General features: G+C 40.9%; 1 long non-coding RNA gene across 2 annotated transcripts in view; it reads right to left on the bottom strand.

Moving 5' to 3' along the window:
* Positions 1 to 13,489: 13,489 nt before the first annotated feature.
* LOC138956692 (uncharacterized) overlaps positions 13,490 to 22,533 on the bottom strand; it is a 9,592-nt gene continuing 548 nt past the window's right edge. For both annotated transcript variants that reach the window (XR_011452754.1, XR_011452753.1), the window contains exons 2-5: positions 20,854 to 20,922; positions 19,688 to 19,782; positions 17,281 to 17,451; positions 13,490 to 14,755 (exon numbers count right to left, since the gene is read on the bottom strand). This is a non-coding gene — a long non-coding RNA (uncharacterized lncRNA). The remainder of the gene's footprint in view (positions 14,756 to 17,280; positions 17,452 to 19,687; positions 19,783 to 20,853; positions 20,923 to 22,533) is intronic.

Genomic DNA, 22,533 nt, shown 5'->3' with positions numbered 1-22,533 from the left:
CACACACAAACACATACTGACACACTCGCAACTGACAAATCAGAGGGGGGTGGTAAGTCATTTGAACGTTTAAATTCTTTTGTCACAAATTTTAAGTACCCATCAACAATAGGGCGTATGCATAAACTCCCGTCTTTATGTCCTCTTAAAGAGCGCTAGTCACTAAAAGTCAGCAATTGACGACGTGACGAAAATATTCTGAAATTCTGAAATTAGTGGAAACTGACCTATGAGAGTAGTTTCCCTTGTTTTGGCCAAACAATGGCGTCAGCGAAGGGAAATCCTACCATCTGTATCTGTATCTGTGAGCGAGTCACAGTCGTTCTTGCGTGAAAGAGGCGTCACGTTTAGCGATTACCGCAAGCATGAACTGTCCGATTTAGTGCAGAAAGCATTTGAAATCAAGTTGCCCATCGATCCCGAGGCGCTGATCGAGGATCGAGCCGAAGTGATCGGCTTGAAACTGCGCGATTTAGCCGGTCCAGAAAACCCACGACGACGCAATGTTCAGAGCTCTGCAGAATCCTGGTTTCTTGTCAGGAAGTACCAACATAAACATTCTACCTGACTTTTCTGAGTTTGATGTGTGCACGTACCAGCTCAGTGCATCAAATGCGTCTGTTGCCAGTGTGCGGGATTACCGTAAATCAGAAGGATTCCAGATGATGAGAGATGGATAATTATGTGGTAGACAAGCGTGTGGCATCCCATCACTGCCATCAGAGTCCCCAACAGATGGCTATTTTGCTGTCAAAAGCAAAGTGAAGCCAAGAACCCAGTGACTGGTGCAACATTTTATTCACAGTGGATTGTAATGACAAGTACGGACATGGACCTAAGGAGCTGCATTTTGTCAGCCTTCTGCACCTGCAAGGGAGGGTATGTTCATATTTTGCTCGTTATTGTTAACACATTTAGCAGGCTGTCTATTCTTCCTTACATCTACACCAAGATAAAGGGAAGTAAAGCCAGCTAACTAACTAACCAGGATGTCAGGCAGTATTTTTTTTAATTTTTATTTTTATTTTATTTTTTTGGGCGGGGGGACTATTTTAATGGTTGATTGACTTTTAGGCCATAACAAACTTTGGTACAGGCCATCAGTAGACTTGCACTGTTTGTAACTTATCTATTTCATTTAAATTAAACTGATCTACATACATGTGTATGCAAACAACAGTTGTGGGCAGAATGATGAAGTCATTGTGTGTGCTTTATACTGAAGTGTTAAAAAATTAATTAACCTTTTCAGCATTAGTGTTGCGACTTCATAACTTTAAGATGTCCAACTGATATATTACTCCCTATTTTAGTATTTGTCATTGTACCAATGACATTTAAAACCTAAAAGTTAAAATCTGGTGTAATGTCTGAACAGCTTGTGCTGGGGAAGCACACAGTAGTGTCATTCATGTTGAGAGGGTTAACTATTTTAGCACTGTATAAATGCATCATTACAATTTACATTGAATGCGTAAACTGTTGCAGATTGGATGGTTATTGCCGCCATGTTCTGGCCACACTGTATGAGGTCATCGACTACAGAACTGACAGCAAAACGAGCGTCACTTCGGAGTCCTGCAGATGGGTGCGACGTGCAACTGAGAGCAGCAACGGAGTACTACTGACTGACATCCAAACAGATCTAGTCCAAAGGCCTGCAAATGACACGTAAGTAAAATTCTATAGATCTAGGAGTAGGTAACTGAGATTAAAATTGATTGCACGTACAGGGGGGGGGGGGGGGGGGGGTGGGGGGGGGGGGGGGGGGGGGGGGGGGGGGGGGGGGGTGGGAAAGTTCATTTTAGCTCGCTCATAGATCACAGAGTAAATATTTGATTGATTGATATGCAACTTACATAGCACACATATATCCACACACTAGGTGTATGCTCAAGGCGCTTGGATGATGTTCTAGTCCTCCCTCGTGGTGGCTGTCTCACCCTGTGGTGAGACCAGTGACTCGGCTGCCGCTGGCGCTTAGTAGTATTAGTAGTACTGATGTAACACCACAGGGATAGGTGTATGCTGGGTGTGTTCGTGTTTCTATAGGCCACTTTAATGCTGACAGATCTTTATTTTGCGTGCTCAGTCTTTTTGCATACGTCACTACGTGTGTACACTACACACACTGAACCTCGGTTTAAGGTCTCATCCGACAGTATGTGCATGTATTTTATAATTTTAAGAAGTCAAAAAGATAATTCATTGTACAAAATTATCATAATTTACAAGATTGTACAACATCAGTTCAAGTTGCATGACACTGACAGGAAGATTAGGCACAAAAAAAAAAAGTCTGTTCCTGATCACCCGACGAACCCTAGCTTGGACTCAGAGGTTTGGGGTCGGGGGTGGGATGGCAAGCATAACATTGATAGATGACTATAGTTTTGCAGTGGTTTGCTGTCTTGTACTATGAGTGTTAACAGCAATTGTTTATAATTTGTTACTCAACTTACAGTAAGGACAATTAGCTTTTCTCAGCAACTGCTAACAATTGTGACTTGCAACAGCGCTTCCTTAAACATTGGGACACTTCTTTTGTTGTTGTTGAACATTTAATGGCTATAGTGTAGAAACTAGAAATGCTGAGATACATTGATGTAGTCATGAACAACAGCAACAACAAAAACAAGAACATGTTTTGAATTCTGATAGCTAGTGAAACTGACAGCTTGATTAGAATTATGTAGTTTTTGCAATTGCTGACTGAGTTGCATCCTTTGGTTTTACCTTGCATTGATTATCACCTTTGCTGACAATTGACTCATTGAGTGCAGTATTGAGTAACGTATAGTTATTTTATTTCAAGTTAACTTCTGCATGATGTTAATCCTACTCAAACTTAGTCAAAGTAAGGTATCATTATTTATGAATAATGTGAAGTTGAAGATACAAATTAATGAGAAAGTTTGTGTATTTTTCTGTACACTCTTGCTATTTACTGTTTCAGTGCTGAACCATTTGCTTGAATTCTTGATCAGATGATGACAGAGTGACACCTGGTGGTACCCAATAAAACTGCCTTTGCTGCTATAATTACAAGCAATTTCTACAATTCAGAACAGTAAGTGCATGAGGTTCCATTTTAAGCTGTCAAGAGTAAATCTCAGGAATAGATTAGAAGATTTAGTTATGTCACACGTCTTGCTTTCTTGACTTTTCTCACACTCTCTTGTCAGACTCAGAGAGTGCATGATTGTACATTTTTTTTACAGTAATTTTTAATGTTCCTAATTGGAAAACAAATGTGTCATAATGTTAGTGTTTAGGATAACTATATGGCAGAGAGAATCATGGAAATGATTGGGTGATGGGGGTGTGTCGCTGGTGTGCAAGAGGGTGGGTGGGTGTGGAGAGAGTAGTGATGGTAGTCAACTACTAACTAAAAGATTACTGATTGCATACATTTAGTGTTTATTGATTTGGAGGGTGGGGGAGGAAGGCAAGCAGTATTATTACATGTGTATGGGTATACTAGTTGTGCGTGTTCCAAATGGGGGTGGAGGTTGGCATGGCAAGCAATAGCTCAGTCGGTATAGTGGCCTTGAAACCAGTTGTGGGGATTTATTTCTCAGAATTAACGTTGTGCAGACTCTGCTTGGTTTCTGAATAGCTTATTAAGCCTGTGACTGTGTGCATACATAAAGATCTCAAGTTCACAGTTTCAGGGCTTGGAATTAATGGAAACATCAACACACATGTAGGAAAAACTCAAAAAAAGGAGGGAGGGGGGGGTGGAGTTTGGTCCCACGGTAGTGTTTGAATGAAAGCAATCTTACTTTTTAAGAGGGTAATCTTGCAGGACTATGATTCTTACATTGGTAGTTGACTAGTGTAGTTGTGGTTTTGTACTAGTGAGGAATGTCATCTATGTCATGTGATTTCTTGCTTCTTCTTTTTGTGTGTGCAGCTAAAGATGTTGGACCTTGCCTACAGCCTAGTTTTGCATCTCCAACACCGTGGCTTTACTCTGAGACACCACAGAAAACACAGCCTTTTCTGCTGCTGAAAGGTAAACATTAGGTTAAATTTGTGTTTGTTTTGATTTGTATGTTTTCCTTTTGTAGTCTATGGCAGGAGATTTGTGCAGGTGTACAAATGGTAGAGGTGTCAGAGGAAATGTCCACTTGTTACTTGTCTCTATATCAGTATATATGTATCACAAATACGCATCAAATGTACTGATAGAGACCACATGGACAATTTCAAGCACTTTTCTGCCAGGGGTAGGGTCAGCTATGTAAGAATCATGTCTTACTCTGTTCATGCAAAAATAAGGTTCTGCATTTGAATGAGTTTGAATCAGGCACCTGTGTTTTTGCTCTTGTTTGTGCCCTCTTGTGAACTGTTAACTTATGAACAACCACCCCAGCAAGCAACTCTTTACTGTTCTGAGCACAACAGAAGGGCGCATGGTCTGGGCATATGGATGGTAAACACATCTCATGCACAAGTACAGGCCTGAAAGTGGCGAGTATTTTCAATTACTCGCCATGGCGAGTAAAAATCATGTAAATGGTGAGTAGAAATGTTAATCTACTCGCCATATGCGAGTAAAGTTGATAAAACAAATGGTTGTTTTGATGAGTAAAGTTTCAGTAAATTATGAGAAGTACATGTACTAGCAGTGCTTCATTTTGTGGACTTTCAGTGCTGAAGTATGATTGTGTGGATTGATCATTTTGTATTCTGTTATTCAGATTGCCACTTGCTTTCTTTTACATATATTTACAAGTTGGTGGCTGATTTGTGTGTGTTGCAGAACACAGGTCCATGAATAAAAGAACCCAGCTGGTATTCTTCATTCATGGAAAATGAAAGGAAATTTATCAGCCAGGATTCGCCACTCACTCTGCTAAGGGGGAACCCCGGTCAGCCCTACAGTGGATGAACAGCTTGGTCCTTGGAGGGAAAGGTAACTACTGCAGCACTTTAGAAGGGGTCTATGTCGACCAACAGTGGCTGTATTCCCTGTATGTTAATTTCCTGTACATATACAGGGAATATACTTCCGTTAGACGCCATGGAGTTTCTTCAAGCTTACGAGAGTGAAAGTGAAAGTGATTCAATGGACGAGAGTACCAGCGAGGAAAACATAATACCAGGCTGTTGGGGGTGGGGGTGCAGATGTTTCTTTAACTAAATCCGTTTTGATAAACGGTCGAAGCATGTTTTGCTTGACTGGATGCCGCACGCGAATTCAGGATTTTAAATAGATTCTCCTATCTAACCGCAGTCACGCGCTTGGCGCAAGATTGTATGATATTATACTTCTCTAAAGAAAATCCAACTGTATTCCCGGTACACAGGGAAAACACCTATGGCTATGGGGAATACACCTTCTTTTGGTCGACATAGACCCCTTCAACCTTACAATATGTGAATGTGTAGAATATTATGCTTTTGCTTAAAGCTTGTTACATATGACTAAGACAGAAATGTTAATCATTCCCTTGGTGCAAATCATAAAAAGAACAATAGTGATCTGATGTACTGTAGATCAATCAAGGAAAAGGTGTGTATGACCTAGATGAAACTGGTTTTGAAAGTGCTGAGGATGGATGGAACATTGATGCAATATCATTTACTACATTGAACCTGGGTTTCAAACTGAAGTGCTTTTTTATGCTTCTTGTTGTTATATATATGGTCTCGATTGACTCCTGTGTTCAAGAGACTGTAAACAACCATAAACAATCTTGTGTTGTTGTTATGTGGTGGTGGTTTTGCTGTTGTCTAGCATCTACCCGTAATTGGCTTTATCAAATGCACCAGAAACGAGCATGAGTTTGTCGGATTAGTGAACTGTTTGAAAAACTTTAATGTATTTGTGGTTGACAGGTTGTTATTATTTCTATAGTGTGTTCTTCTTTTTCTCAGGTGGGCTGTCTTCTGAAACATATGAATCGGGAGCGTCACATCTTTCTTCCTGAGACATCCCCTCTTGAAAATGGTGTGGCGTTTAGCTGAATGGAAACGTGGCAGTGTCCTGTTTTTCATAGCTTCGATGCGCGAAGTTGGGGATTTCAGCAGAGAATTTATTGATTGATTAATTAATTAGTTATTTAAGCTCACCTCACTCCTTAGTGTTATTTAGGGGGGGGGGGGGGGGGGTGGTGTTGGCCTGGATCTTGTTAGTGAACTTTCTTTCTGGCAACTCGCATCAGAAATTCCAGGTTTGCTTTCAAGGCAATAGACGGTTTTTGAAAATAATTCTGTTAGGATTATCAGCAGTCCGGAGGTGTAAAAATCCCTGTACTGCAGTCAGGTTTTTCAAAACATCTCGAGCACGCTCTACGCCTCTGACGGGCTGTATCCGAGTGGTAACGCACTTGCGCTCGGAATCGAGAGGTTGCGTGTTCGACCCTGGGTCAGGCCGCTATTTTCTCCCCCCTTTCCTAACCTAGGTGGTGGGTTCAAGTGCTAGTCTTTCGGATGAGACGAAAAACCGAGGTCCCTTCGTGTACAATACATTGGGGTGTGCACGTTAAAGATCCCACGATTGACAAAAGGGTCTTTCCTGGCAAAATTGTATAGGCGTAGATAAAAATGTCCACCAAAATACCCGTGTGACCTGGAATAATAGGCTGTGAAAGGTGGATGCAGCGCCTAAAGGCAGTCGATCTACTGGCCGATGTGAATGCGTGATATATTGTGTAAAAAATTCCATCTCACACGGCATTAATAGGTAACATGCGCCTTGAGTCGCCTTGTGTGGTGAGATACGTGCGCGATATAAATCCTCGTAAATAAATAAATAAATAAATAAATCCCACAATCGGGACAAACGACCAACTTGGATGTGTATGCCATGTGCACAATATGATACCCCTTGCCTTTAAAAATCAGCGGTCACGAGTTTATCAGAGTTCAGAATTTGTTGTGTAAAAGATAGCCGCTGTCAGCTTGCCATTCGTGGCTCAGGTGATTATATTTAATACAAATTTAAAAAAAGGTTTCTTGTGTAGCGCACGCCGCACAGCATACACAGTCATTACAGTCAGTCGCTTGTCCTGATCGCAGGATAGCGTGAAACATGCTCCGGGAGACTGCCAATAATCCTTACATAGTTATTTAAAGAAATTGTGTATTGGTACAGCATGTTATGCATGTACTAAGATAGCTATTTGTAAATATTTGGTAGATATTTATGGTGGTGTCCCGAATTGCTCCCTCCCAATTTGCCCCATCCCATATGGTCCCCAATTATTCTTGCATTTTGCTGTGAGTAACATAACCTGTGCAAAGGCATTTGTCTGAAGCGCATTTCCAAAAAGACCCCCCGCGGGTTAGGGGGAAGAATTTACCCGATGCTCCCCAGCATGTCGTAAGAGGCGACTAACGGATTCTGTTTCTCCTTTTACCCTTGTTAAGTGTTTCTTATATAGTCAATGTTTGTAAAGATTTTAGTCAAGCAGTATGTAAGAAATGTTAAGTCCTTTGTACTGGAAACTTGCATTCTCCCAGTAAGGTAGTATATTGTACTACGTTGCAAGCCCCTGGAGCAATTTTTTTATTAGTGCTTTTGTGAACAAGAAACAATTAACAAGTGGCTCTATCCCATCTACCCCCCTTTCCCTGTCGCGATATAACCTTCGTTAAACACCAATTAAAGAAAGAATTTCCAAAAAGCATAGTTACCATTTGTTTTTTTAAATCTGAATCCGTGACTGTTGTTCTTGAATACTCTTTCGTTTAGGTTTCCAAAAATGCTGATTTAAAGGGGAAGGATAGTTGAAACTGTAACCGTTTACATTTTGCTCCCAGATTTGCAGTTGTTGTTTTTACTAGGAGTTTGGACGGGCTCGGTGTTCTTGTGGATAAGACATCGGCCTCCTATTCAGAAGGTCATGAGTCAAAATCGCGGCCGCCTAGTAGGTTAAAGGTGGAGAATTTTCTGATCTCCAAGGTCATTGCTTATGTGCAGACCTGCTAGTGCCTTATCCTCCTTCGTGTGTACACGCAAGCACAAGACCAAGTGCGCACGGAAAAGATCCTGTAACCCATGTCAGAGTTTGGTGGGTTATAGAAACACAAAAATACCCTGCATGCTTCCCCCGAAAGCGGCGTATGGCTGCCTGAATGGTGGGGTAAAAACTGTCATACACGTAAAAATCCACTCGTGCAAATTTGTGAGTGAAAGTGGGAGTTTCAGCCCATGAGCGAAGAAGAAGAAGAACTATGAGTTTTACTCTTTTAAAAAAATGATTTTCAAATTCGAAGATTGCCACAACAGTAGTCTATCTCATCCGACTTGAACCCTTCAGACTCCCTGTACATGTACTTGCAGTTTAAACTCATATTTTGTCTGAGAATAGTTTTCAAATGCAAAGTCCTTCAGAAAAACTGCGAGATAAAAATCTGGAGTGCTAATATCGTGTTGGTGTACCTACCACACAGTGGCCGAGTGGTAACGCACTTGCGCTCGGAAGCGAGAGGTTGCAAGTTCGACCCTGGGTCAGGGCGTTAGCAATTTTCTGCCCCCTTTCCTAACCTAGGTGGTGGGTTCAAGTCTTTCGGATGAGACGAAAAACCGAGGTCCCTTCGTGTACACTACATTGGGGTGTGCACGTTAAGGATCCCACGATTGACAAAAGGGTCTTTCCTGGCAAAATTGTATAGGCATAGATAAATTTTCATAAAAATGTCCACCAAAATACCCGTGTGACTTGGAATAATAGGCCGTGAAAAACAGGATATGCGCCGAAATGGCTGCGATCTGCTGGCCTATGTGAATGCGTGATGGATTGTGTAAAACAATATTCCATCTCACACGGCATAAATAAATCCCTGTGCCTTGAATATGTGCGCGATATAAATTGCATAAAATAAAATTAAAATAAAATCCCTGAGCTTAGAACTGTACCCACAGAATACGCGCAATATAAGCCTCATATTGATTGGTATGTAAGAAATGTTAAAGTCCTTTGTACTGGAAACTTGCATTCTCCCAGTAAGGTAGTATATTGTACTACGTTGCATGCCCCTGGAGCAATTTTTTGATTAGTGCTTTTGTGAACAAGAAACAATTAACAAGTGGCTCTATCCCATCCCCCCCCCCCCCCCCCCCCCCCCCCCCCTTTCCCCGTCGTGATATAACCTTGAACGGTTGAAAACGACGTTAAACACCAAATATAGAAAGAAAGAATAATCTAGCCGGTTGAACAGCATTTGGTTGGAAAATGAAAGTCTTCACAAAGCTATCTTCTTCTATTTGTGTGGGTTAATAAATAGGATTTAACATAACAATGTGGTACTGGTATGGGTTTTGTAAAGTGATTACTCAACTTCTGTGAATTGTACCTTCGTGGTGATCATGCTACACACTGGGTAATTCAAGCACAGAAAATAATATTTCTTAATAATTTGGCCTTATAAATGTACTCCGTGACTGTATTTGTATATGGTGAAAAGGAGAAGATATAAAATTTGTGAAATAGGACTTCGTATTTGGTTTTGTCATAATGAATTTGTTGTGTGTGTGTGTGTGTGTGTGTGTGAGCATGCATGCGTGCTTATGTGTGAGTGCACAATTGTGTGTGTGTATTAATCCAGCAGAAACAGCTTCTCTTCCATACATTTGAATCATTTATATTGATACCACATGGAGACTATTCTGAACACACAAGCGTGGTTTTCTCTCTGCAGTGCTTTTCCTAAAGTTAAATATTGAATTTTTGAATTTAAAAGTTTTTGGCACACCACTTAAAGATAATGCTCAAGGAAAATAAATAGTCTTCTTTTTTCATTAACGCTTTTTCTCACAGTGATGTGTCAATATCTCAGACGCAAATCCAGAGTCATGCACCGTTTTATGCTTGGGAAGCGCACTACACTCACTGTTAGAAACATGCATACCAATCAATCAATTAAGCAAAAATGAATGATAAGATTCGATTATATTCTTCTTTTTGTGCACAGGCGGTTATATACAAACGTGCATAGTGTCAAAAGAAATCACACACAGCACGTTTCGCTCTGCAGTCCGGACTGACGATCTAACAGCGAACGACAAGAAGAAGAAGAAAAAGAAATCACACACACACACACACACACACACACACACACACACACACTGAAAGTATGAAGAAGCCCCTCCAACTTTTGGTTGAGTTTGACTGCATTACCTTGAGGAGACTGACGACACTTCACAATGGAAAAAAATATAACTTTTACATCACAGTGATTTGTTTTAAGTACAAAAGTACAAGTGAAAGTAGAAATAAATTAACGTGACACTATCCCGTAATCACATATCAGGGTCAACTATAATCAGTCCATTGGTTTACAAAACTTTATTCAATTTGTTATCATGACAGAAACAATGCATTGTTTTTTTTAAGATAACTCAAGCATAAATGCTTATTTTAAGTCATCCTGGTATGTACATAACAAAGTTTAGCATGATGGCGGACTAGATACATTTACTCATTTCAGACAACGAAAACAAACAGACAAACCTGATGCGCAAGCAATCAAAAAAGGGAGGGGGTGGTAGAACAGAACTTGGTGGGGGTAAAAACAAGAAACAAAAAGAAATGGGGTACGAGAGAACAGAATTCAGCATAAGGGGGAAAAAAAGGACGACGAAGACTTGGAGCGCCAGAAATGTTGGAAGAGTGGGTCACGTCACAATAATATTAAATGCACAGAAGACACACACGCAAAGTTAATACATTTTGTGATCGGCGAAAATGGCACTAAATTACATAACGATTGGGCCATAATCGATAAGTCGAAACAAGGACACAAAACACGAGAGAAATTACGAAGAACAATTGGTCAGGCAGCATTTGTCTCATGACAGTGTCAAATGAACATTATGAATAAAATGTAGAGGCTCATGTACGGAACATGCCTGTTACGGTCTTAATAAATTCTTGTACAGTTATGAATATGGTCTGATTGACATTCCGGGAATATTGCGGGATGCCTTTCAATAATATTTCAATAAACTTATAATCAGTTATCAATTGACAATAATCGTACATCTCTACACAAGGGTCAATGCAACAAATAGTGCTCAGCAGTCTCCCTTGGGTAACCGCACTCACATTTGGGGCAATCCTTGAGGTGCCGCTGACATCATAGTAAATCAAAATTCAAATCACTCATACCAATACGCAGTCTGCAATTATGGACTTTTTCAAATCTATCTCCAAAATAATAATGACATGGTACTTTAAAATCAACGTTGATTGCAGTAAAGTAATTGACTGACAATTAAGGTTGTATGTGGGGTGCCTAAAATTTGAACTTTTCTTATTCCCGAATATTTTTTGTGGGCGCAGAAGCACGGGGCAAATGGTATTGTTTTTTTCTGGAGGGGGATCAGACAATATAAAACCAATTAGAGGCCGAGTTGCCTGACAGAAAGGCCAATTCTAGCCCCAGTCCATGCCGGTTACATGTAATTAGCTATGCACACATTTGAGATCGATACCCAACTTTGAATTACTGAGCATCAGTTCTTTGCGTTATTTTAATTTTCTTGTTTTTCTTTAAAATAAAAAAGGGAATGGTTTTATTGATGTCATTTTATTATGTCATTATCTAGTCAGCATAAATGACTTTTATGGATACAGGAGAAAGTGTTAAAATGTGAAGATTTCAAGTGTGGTTTGTGCTCATCTGCTCAGTTGACCACTTAAAATGTTGTTTCATTTGATGATACGTTTTGTTTGGTGTTCCCGCTTGAATGTGACAGTAAGTTGTACAATGTTACTGTGTGTGTGTGTGTGTGTGTGTGTGTGTGTGTGTGTGTGTGTGTGTGTGTGTGTGCGTGTGTGCGTGCGTGCGTGAGTGTGTTTGTGTGTGTTGGTGTGTGTGTGTGTGTTTGGTAACCGGCTTTGTACAGCGGGACCACCTTATTTTGTCATGTATTTTTATTCATTCTGGAGCTTTATTAAATAAACTGCCCATTTCAATCACAACTCTGGTCTGGTCTTATTGTCAGTGTTGCATAAATGATTGTATGTGAGCTTGTGAACATACAAAGAAAAAAGAAAGAAACATTCTGTGTCGAAATATCTTGACTAAAAATCAGGCGGAAGACTACACCTGTTGCATTTCCTATTATGCTCAGGCAATTATAACTGAGGGCGGAAGCGACAATGATTCGTTTTCCCCCCAGATAACATTAATTTGTAGAGACGGAAAAGGAACACGCACATTCTGGAACTGATTTGTGTAAATAACTGAGAGGGTGTTTTGTCTGTTTTGTGAAACGGTCCTCACACATTTGCAAAGTTCCACAGTTAGGCAGCTGAATTAAAGCATTACATAATGCATAGTGTAAACTCTAGGCCTACTTCAAGGTCTTATTACTTCAAGATGCATACACGTGCTGTTGTATCTGTTAGTGCTTGCCGGACACCAGTGCTGATTAAAATGGCTTAGATTGTTACTAATTTGAAACTACAGTATGTCCTTTTACGTGTTGTGACAATTTTGTTGGTACCGATGATTTATAAAAAGACTTTTATCACAGGTTTATTTCGTATCAAACATTTATACTTACTTTCAAGTTCGAGTATACCTTTACTTCCACGAGGAGAGTCTCTCTGTGTGCGCGCGCGCGCGCGTGTATGTGTGCATGCGCGCTTAAAGATTCTTGATTTTGGAACATATAAGCAGTTTATCTGTCAGGGAGTTGTGTGTGTTTTCATGGCTGCGTGTTCTTTTCCCTCTCATTCTTCCTCTCGGCAGTCCGGCTTCAGAGTCATTATTTTTGTTCCTCCAGGCTCAAAGCAGAAAGCAGCAATGTTTTAAAACATTCAAAAACAAGGATTGTATGTGAGTGTGAGTCATAATTTTCTTTTAAGAACCGAATCATAGCACCACAAGGTTCAAATATGTGCACAAAGCAAAAATAGTGCAAAGCAAAAATTAGGAAAGCAGCATATGGCCATGACTGGAGACACTGCTTTTTGTATCGATCATTCTGCAGACGTCACACTCTGGAGAAAATAAAACATGACAGAACTCAGTACTGATGTTCTCTGTAAACCATGATTTACATCTCTTACCTTATTCCATACGACATTGTGAGTTTTGCCGTTGTTTTCCTGATAATAAGTCTCGTACTTAGGCACTGTTTGTTTTTCCTCAGTTAATATTCAGAATTTTGCCATGTTTGTTTTGTTGTTGTTGTTGTGCTTGTTTAATTTAGGTTTGTTGTTGTTTGTTTAAAACACTCAAACATACGCACACATCACATGCACACTTTTACTTTTTAAGTTATAATAAGTATTGCATTCAGCCACTGTTTTTTTCTCCTCAGTTGATATTCTGATTTTTGCCAGTTTTTGTGTAATTTGTTTTTGTTGTGCTTGTTTGATAAAGGTTTGGTGTTGTTTGTCGTTGTTGTTTGTTTAACACACACTCAAACACACACACACACACACACACACACACTAACCAGACACACACACCACCACCACCACCACCACCACCACCACCACAAGAATAGGTTTACACTCACTTTTTCCTCCACGTTTTAATTTTGGCAATATCATTAACACAGGATTGCAAAGCAGGGATCATTTGTCAATTTCATAACAACGTACATACAATTTCAGCTGGTTACTGCAATAAAATGTGCATCATCACAGGTTTCTGCTGGAATGACAGTGTCTTATGTGTCAACACAAAATACACACACACAAAATGGGTGTGGTGCTGCATGCCCCATAATAGATCCTAACTTCACCCTCTAAACCTCCCTGCAGATGCATGTTCTGTGCACAAAAATAGCCTTTTAAAATATGCAGAATACAAAATAAAAATGCAGACGACATTTCTACATTTGATGGGGGAGTTGTCCTGTATTAGAATTATTTATCAAATAATTAAAGTTAACCAAAGTATATCTATGTAATAAAACCAAGGAGTCCTCTGTTAAGTAGCTCAACACAATGATCGCAGCCCAGGGTGCTAACACAGTTAGGGTATGTTGTTCAAGACTTGGAAGGTCAAGGTTTTAAAGTATGCTTCAGTAACAGAATCTTATAACAAAGCTAAAACATTTACCACTGAAGCAAAACCATCTCTGAACAATTCAAAATTGTCACACGTACTAGTTTTACATTTTAAGGATCTTGCCAAGTGCATATCTTTTTATTGTGAAAAATTTGTATTGCAAACAAAAGAAAACACAATGTCTTGTGATCTGTAAATGTTCTTGATACTTAATACATTACAGGGAACCTTATAAATTGTTCAAGTGAAGTACTGTACAGCCTATTTAGCTTGTTCGTTTTCTCCCTTTAAGGTAATTTTGTCTCAACAATCATGTTATCTGCTACAAGTCTATAAACTGCTGTAAACCTTTCTGCCCTTAAAGTAGATTCATGCCCTTCTGTGTGGGCACCTTCTTCTTCTTCCTCTTCAGTGTTCAGTGTTTGCATTTGGATGTGTGCTCTCTGGCCAAGTCTTGTTGCACAGGGGTGGCAAGGAAAGGCCACCCTCTCAGAACGTGTTGCAGAGTCTGTTCTTCCTACCCTAGCCACAGTCCGCTGTAGGTGCAAAACCTATCCTTTTGAGGTGTACCTTCAGACAGCAGTGTCCTGTGCGAAGGCGGAAGATGGCTCTCTGTTCTGTGTGAGTAAAATGGGGATATGGTCTTGAATGAGCTGGTATCTGTCTGTCTTTTTGTTGTTGATATAGACATCAAAGAAGCTCCAGCACCAGCCAAGTGTTGACTGTTTTCTTTATGCGTAACCTAGTCCTGGCAGCAGCTGTTGTCCATCTGTAAACAAGCAAGATCATTATTATAATATATTGATGGTGTATATGTTTTACCAGAAAGACGAGTAAAATACCACTTAATTTTTGTTTTAGTAATGAGGCATACATGCAGTTGAACGATCATATCTTGTGATATCTGCCCTCTGAAAAAAACCTACTATTCAAAATGTACTTTTACATCTTGTTTTTTTAACTTAGGCTTTTGAAGATCCACATTTACCACCCAAAAGGAGCCTGGCGATACTGGCATGCTTTAATTAAGATGACGTGTTACTCAGAAATAGTGCTTTTAGTTATGCGCGATAGAAATCTCCTTAATAAATAAATAAATACTGGTGGTGGTTCACTGCAAAGCATAACCTGATATGATTTCTTCATAGCACCTGACTGGAAATGAAGTTTCATACAATAAAAACTATACTGCGCCAGATTTACAGCAGTTCTGTTGAATTCACACAGTCAGAAAATTTCAAGGCTGTCCTCAACATTCTATGCTCACACACACACGACTTGACTTCACTTAGGAAGGTTATGTGATGCTTAAATCATCTGTCTTGCCACTATTTCATCACAAGTAACCACTGTGTTTATTGCTGGTATGTGCCGGAGTGGAGGGATAGTCTTACCCCATGTAAAAAAAAAAAAAAAAAAAAAAAAAGGCCTGGCAGGTGATCTGAGATGCCTTTAATAACACAAAGCTGCCTCTGTAAACAATTCTGCTTTTACACATGCTATCCCTTAACTTGGATTCATACCAAAAATCAAGCCTAGCTTCATAGGAAACAGAATGTTACTTCAGCATTTAGAATTATGATCTTATTCCATGTACACGCCTTGGCAATTCTGACTCGATCACTACAGCAAGAAGTCAGTGTGTTGATTGTTCATATGTGACCAAGTTGAGGGATGAGCTTATAAAGGCAGAGGCCCCAACCTACAGGTTTGCTACCATACCAAAAACGCCTCCAGACACGGGAACTTGGGAGCAGAGGCAACAGCTCCGCTTGAACCTCAGAAACCAAATGTGCCTCCAGACACACAGATCCCTTAGACGGCCGAGGCTGTGGCCTCTAAGGTTCTCTTGTACCAAACCGCCTCCTGACTCTGCATCAGATTGCTTGCGCTGGCATCTGCTTACATAGACCCACATTAAGTCACCACCGAGTGGTAGACACAGACGACATTTGGTAGCACTGACTGCCAGCTTCACGGTAATGCGTACCCATAGCGCGGCTCTGCATGGGTGGGAATGTTCTGAGCAAAACACTATGTGTTACTCCATACCCCCCGCCCTCCATGGAACTTCTTGACCCCAACAAATTGGGGGGGGGGGGGGGGGGAGTTTGCCCAGTCGGTAGAGGCGCTGGCTTTAAAACCGGTTGTTACTATCAGCGTGGGTTCAACCCCCAAGTTCGGCGCGGGATGTGTGTCCCAGAGTCAACTTTGTGCAGACTCTCCTCGGTGTCCGAACACCCCCGTGTGCACGCATGCGCACGATAAAGATCCCAGGGTCACAGCGAAAGCCTCAGGCCTTGGAAACACGAATACATGCATGCAAAAATATGAAGCCCGGGTGTCCGTTCGGCCAACAGCCAAAAAAGTAACCATTTCAGCACTGACCCAAGACGACCCAACCCGGTCCCTAGCCCATTTCAGGTCTCCTCTAGCAGCCGGCAGCCAGCTGTCTACATCCCCCCCCCCCCCCCCCGCATTTTTATTTTCTATTTTCATACAAAGCCGGGTTCTCCCGTGTAACATGCCCCTAATGGCTTTGCCGTAAGGGCGTAAAACTTTCATTTCATCATCGGATGAGCTTATCCTATGTTAAAGCCTGGCCTGAACTGAGACGGCGAAGAGAAGTAGTGTGCCTTTAATGACACAATGCTTTCTTTGTAAGCAATAGATTCAACATCTCAGATCTGGTCAGGCCTATACAAATGCCATCCCTCAACTTGGTTCATACAAAAATCATGTGCCTGGCTAGAGAGTGGGGATTTGTTGTTCTCTTTTTCGAAATCCAAAATAAGCAAAATCAGGTCTTAAAAAGGAGCAAGTCTTAAAATGGGAGTGAATTTACAGATGTTATGAACAAGAAGTCTGCGTAAACAGGGTCATTAATAGGAAGGAGTCTTAGATTGGGGTGTCTTAAAAGGGGCAGGGGTGGGGTGGTGTGTGTGTGTGTGTGTGTGGGGGGAGTCCACAGTAATGACCATAAAATAATCAAAATAATACTATTAGTCATCTTATTCTCTACCAAATTTCTGGAGGTCAAGACAATGATACAGATTTTTTACTTGTGTCACTGTTAGTGTCATTCTATGAATAACAGACCAATAGAAAGAGAGAGAAAGAGAGCTCTGTGGTTTTTTTTTTACCTGGGTTCATGCTCAGTTGCTTGAAAATTGACTTGTCAGAGGTTCTTCTTCAGCCTTACACCCACATGCAAGAGAACTTGTACCAGATAATGAAATAAGTGAACTTTGAAGTGCATTCATAATTAAAGCCCAATCATGTGGTTTAACCTACCTAGTCTTGAAAAGCCTGTCCGAGGAAACAGAACAAGCACCCTTCCGCAGACCTTCCTAACTGGAGAGTCTTGGTTGTAACAGCACACTTTCTAAAGTAGTCCATAAGCAGTTCCATGCGCCTATGTTTTCACTGGAACCAGCTCCTTTGTGTACCTGTGATCTGGATGAGCTGCAACACATATAACTTTCATATGAACACTATGTCATAAGTACACCAGTTAGCATACATCAAACACTGAGGAGCATCACAAGATATGTTCTAAGGAGGTAACAACTATTGTCACAAAGTGTTTATGATACAGCCACAGGCACATGGCACTGAGTGGTCAATTGGTGAGGGGGGGGGGGGGGGGGGGGGGGGGCAGAAGTTCTGCTCAGTCTTGTCTACTGATACAACACTTTGTGGTGGTGTAAGGCAGGGAATCACACCCCAACCACTGGCCCACGCCCACCTGGTGTCGAGTGCCTGAGGATACATCAGTCCCAGTCATGGCTGGCCCCCGGTTTGACCAGACAACTGCCATGTATGGGTACATTTACTTTACAGTACAGATTAGTTTTCAATAGCAATGACATCATGGACGCACACCTGCCCAACACTGACACTGACAGCAAAATCAGCGACCAAATGTGATAAAGAGTAACTAATCGTCACAAACATCAAAATGCTTTGCATTAATTTTCTTGAAGAGGTCATTCTTAACCAGATAATCATTTCTAGGCAATTGAAGATTATTATTCCACCTACAGGCTATCACTCCTATGGCTGTTACTTGTAACACATTTCATTTCTTAAAATATGTTTTGTAAAGTACATAGATTTCACTAAAAGGCACATTCCTTCTCATGAAAACAATTTGGCTCACCGTCTCAGATCTGGTAGGGCTTTAAAATGGGATAAGACATGATCTCCAGGGGTCGACACTAACTTATTTGGCCTGGGGCCACACTGGCCCCAGAGATGGAAATTGCTGGGGCGGAAAAAAAAAATCTGGGGCCCACTCTCAGTATTCAAGTGCGGCAATGCATTGTCTGTTTTTCTTCATCGTACTGAAGCCAGGGAAATTCTTTCAACCATTTGACATTGAAATTACGACAGCGCTTCGCGCTTTTGGCTGCATCGGTCTCCTTTTTTCGTTTCTCTCCACCCTGTTCTTCATCTTCATTTCCATGTCTTTTTACACCAGGGATGTGTCGCCACATTTTGCGTTTGGCATTTGAAGGCGATACTTATCTCTCACGCTAAAGAGCGCAATCTGGGAGTTATTTCCCTTACGACATTGTCCTTCGACGATTTGAATGTGTTTTTTTCTTGACTGCGGCATTGATCGTAACGCAAATTTCAGTGACGACTTTGGCGATTTTTAGTGATTGGCTCTGCTGGCATTAGAATTTTCGGTTTGTCATTGTTGGAATTTATCCTGGGGCGGAGTGGGCCCCAAGCTTCGGCAATGTTTGGGGCGGAACACAAAACTCTGGGGCGTTCCGCCCCCCGCCCCCGCTAGTGTCGAACCCTGATCTCTTAACTTGTTCACATACCCCAAAAAGTGCGATTGTGTTATGAATAAATGCTGTAAAAGCTACCTGTACTAGTTCATTAAAAAAAAATCACAAAATGTCACTTCACCACAGCATGCAAACAGTGTGTTTATTTCTGGTATGTGTCTAAAGGCGGAGACAGACGCACAACACAAAACCCTGTTTTCGACAAAAACACCATCTCAAAACGTCGGGGAAACACATGTTTTTAAAGAGGGGATGTCACATGCGAAACACACAGATGAAGCGCGGTGCGTGTTTTCACAGAAATATCGGTCAGTGTCAGCTTGACCCGTCCAGCTATCGCCCTGTGTTTGAGTTTGTAAACAACACGGCTGGCAGTGCCCACTGATACGGTCAGTGTCCACTGATACGGTCAGTGTCCACTGATACGGTCAGTGTCAGCTTGACCCGTTCAGCTACCGCGCTGTGTTTGGGTTTGTAAACAACACGGCTGGCAGCGCCCACTGATATTATTGCCTCTCTTCAATCGTGACAGGATCCATAGACTCTAGTTAGGATTCATGGGTCCGATACTACCCTGAATCGGTACCACATCTGAGTCTGCCATTTTTTTTCTATCTCCGTGGTGCCGGAAACCGAGTCACTTGAGTTGATCGTCCGCGTTCATTGGCTGACTACCAAAACGTGTTTTTAGATTTTAGAGCATGCTCTAAAACCCAAAACACGATGCAAAAACACGAAACAGTGTATTCTGAAACGCGTTTTGGGGGATGTCACATGGGAAACACGCTGTTTTGTGTTTGTTTTGAAAGGAAACACTGTTTTGTGTTGTGCGTCTGACATGGCCTTAACACAGACACACACACACACCATAGCAACACAAAAGCCGAAAACATGCCTACCATCTAAATGAGGATATCCAGTTCCAACTGTCTTCTGCCAATATAACACTGCCAGAGACACCATGGTGTAGAAAGTCAGTTTAAAGAGAGACTACCTGGAAGAAAAATATATATACTGTAATAATAATAAAACACCCAGTGCAATAGACATACTTTCTCGTTAAAGGCTTACTTTACTATGTAAAAACATTTTGCTTCACAATCACAGTCTCAGATCTTGTCAGGCTTTTACTTGGGATAAGATCATCCCTCTACTTGGACGCATACCAACATAGATCAGCTTGAATGTTTGTGAAAATATCCCATATTTTGAGTTAACTCACCACAGCAAGATGGTATGTGGCCAAGATGAGGGATTCCATGTTAAAGCATAGCCATATATAATATCTGAGACAGTGACCCACACTATAGTGACAAGGCAAGTGTGCCTTTAAATTGTAAACTGTTATATATACATGTGCATTTTGACTTCTTCATAAATTATAACCCTGATGCAGGCAGTCATCAGTAGTGGTTTAGTACCTAGAACGAGAAAAGAATGAACTTGCAAGAAAGAAACTGAGTCAAAATCAAAATACCCTTTTGAATTACAAACTAGATTCCACGGGGCAGACAGGGTTTGAGGTTAGAAAGCTCTGAAAATAACTCTGCTATTTGAAATTGACTAATAGTATTAACTTATAACGTCATACATGATACAAACAAATGAACTAAGGCTTTTGAAGATCCATATCCAATCCTGCTACACAAAGGCACAAGCAGAGGTTGAAATTGCCAGGGTCATTTTCCATCCCCATGTAGCCTGGATTTAATTACTGGCATGTTTTTTTTAAAGAGGTGTGTCACTCAGAATGACTGGAGATGGTTCATTCAATGCAGAGCATAATATACCATTGATTTCTTCATGCCATCTGATTTGCCGGTGAATTCACAGGGCGAGAACAATTCAAGACTGGCCTGAACATTTTATGCTGACTGTAAATTGTAATTATATAATATATCCACCCTAGCTAACTGGTACACTAATCACTTGCTCTGGCGGACTTCTTTTTCCAACATCATAAATCTGTTATTTGTACTTTAGCCTTTTGTGGTAAAATATTCTCATTACCAGTTGCACTCACAATCTATTGCTAGTGTATTTTGGAAATGATCAAAAGCCTTACTTGTGTTCTATAACAGCACCATGTCACTGTTGCGGGAAGAATGAGGCAGGGCTTGGTAATAACTGAGACCTGCAAGTAAACAAAACATATTTAGAATCTCATCATGTGTTATTTTGTTATATATCTATGTCATGAGGTCTTACATTGCAATAACAAACACACGCATAACTTAACTTAGCAAGGTGTTCTATGTGCTAAGAATATAGTAATTGTTTAATGAATTAACGCTGAAGAAGCTACTAGTTGCTTAAACAAATTCATAGCAAAATGTCACTTGATCACCACATCAAGCACACTGTATGTTCATTTCTGGTATGTATGCAAGTGGAGGGATGATCTTGTTCCATGTAAAATCCTAGCTCAGCTGATCTCTCTCAACTTGGATTCATACCACACATTAGGAGCCTGGCTGTTTCTGTTCAGTGGGCATTTCTCCATTTGTTTTATTTGAATGCATTTCTTAAAAAGAACACTTCCTCTGCACAGCAAGCAGTCAGGATGTTATATGAAGTCTTATATCGCGCGCGTATCTCCAGACTCGGACTCAAGGCGCAGGGATTTATTTATGCCGTGTGAGATGGAATTTTTTTTACACAATACATCACGCATTCACATCGACCAGCAGATCGCAGCCATTTCGGCACATATCCTACTTTTTACGGCCTATTATTCCAAGTCACACGGGTATTTTGGGTGGTCATTTTTATCTTTGCCTATACAATTTTGCCAGGAAAGACCCTTTTGTCAATCGTGGGATCTTTAACGTGCACACCCCAATGTAGTGTACACGAAGGGACCTCGGTTTTTCTTCTCATCCGAAAGACTAGCACTTGAACCCACCACCTAGGTTGGGAAAGGGGGGAGAAAATTGCTAACGCCCTGACCCAGGGTCGAAATCGCAACCTCTCACTTCTGAGCGCAAGTGCGTTACCACCCGACCACCCAGTCCTTTTTGTTCCAAATCAAACGTTGTTTTGCTCCAACCAAGACTGCAGATCTTGGCAAACATGTGGCATAAAAACTAGATTTGATGACCTTACCCGTACTCACCCTGAAAAGTGCCGATCTAGATTTTGCTATTTTAACAGAGGGGACAGAGGTTGTACCTCTCCTCATGCAGACACCGCATAACAAATATGTGTAACAAATCCAGTTGCAACACTGTAGTTTCATGGCTTAATTTCATTGACTGATTGAGTCAGCAGTAGTGAGTACTACATGTCATTATGATCATACCAGTATTAGTGAGTATTACAATTGGAGCAATCTGCAGAATTGTTACCAATACATCATCATAACAGGAATTCCTCAGTGCATGAGGCATTGGTGTGTAGACATACATAAATATATATATGTAGATCTTTAAAACATTCAATGAGTCATGGGACTAAAAACTGCTAAAGCCTTATGTGGCAACATCACAAACAAACAAAATTAACCAACCCCAAATTATGTCAACCTCATGGCCCTTGTACTTGTAGTTCAAGTTGTACTGTTGTACTAGCCAACAGACATAAAAAGGAACTTAGCTCAGTAGGTGTTGATTGCTCTGCGTCATTATCAATATCATGATGCTGAGAGTCGAAATGCAGTTCAAACACAGACAGAACAAAATGGAATCTTTGAGTTTGAAATTGAATGAAAAAAAAAAGTAATTTGTAAATTGTATGGTCATGGTGT

Source organism: Littorina saxatilis, unplaced genomic scaffold (genome assembly GCF_037325665.1).
Source record: "Littorina saxatilis isolate snail1 unplaced genomic scaffold, US_GU_Lsax_2.0 scaffold_325, whole genome shotgun sequence".
NCBI classification, from domain to species: Eukaryota; Metazoa; Mollusca; class Gastropoda; order Littorinimorpha; family Littorinidae; genus Littorina; species Littorina saxatilis.
This window is presented reverse-complemented; position numbering and strand designations above follow the sequence as displayed.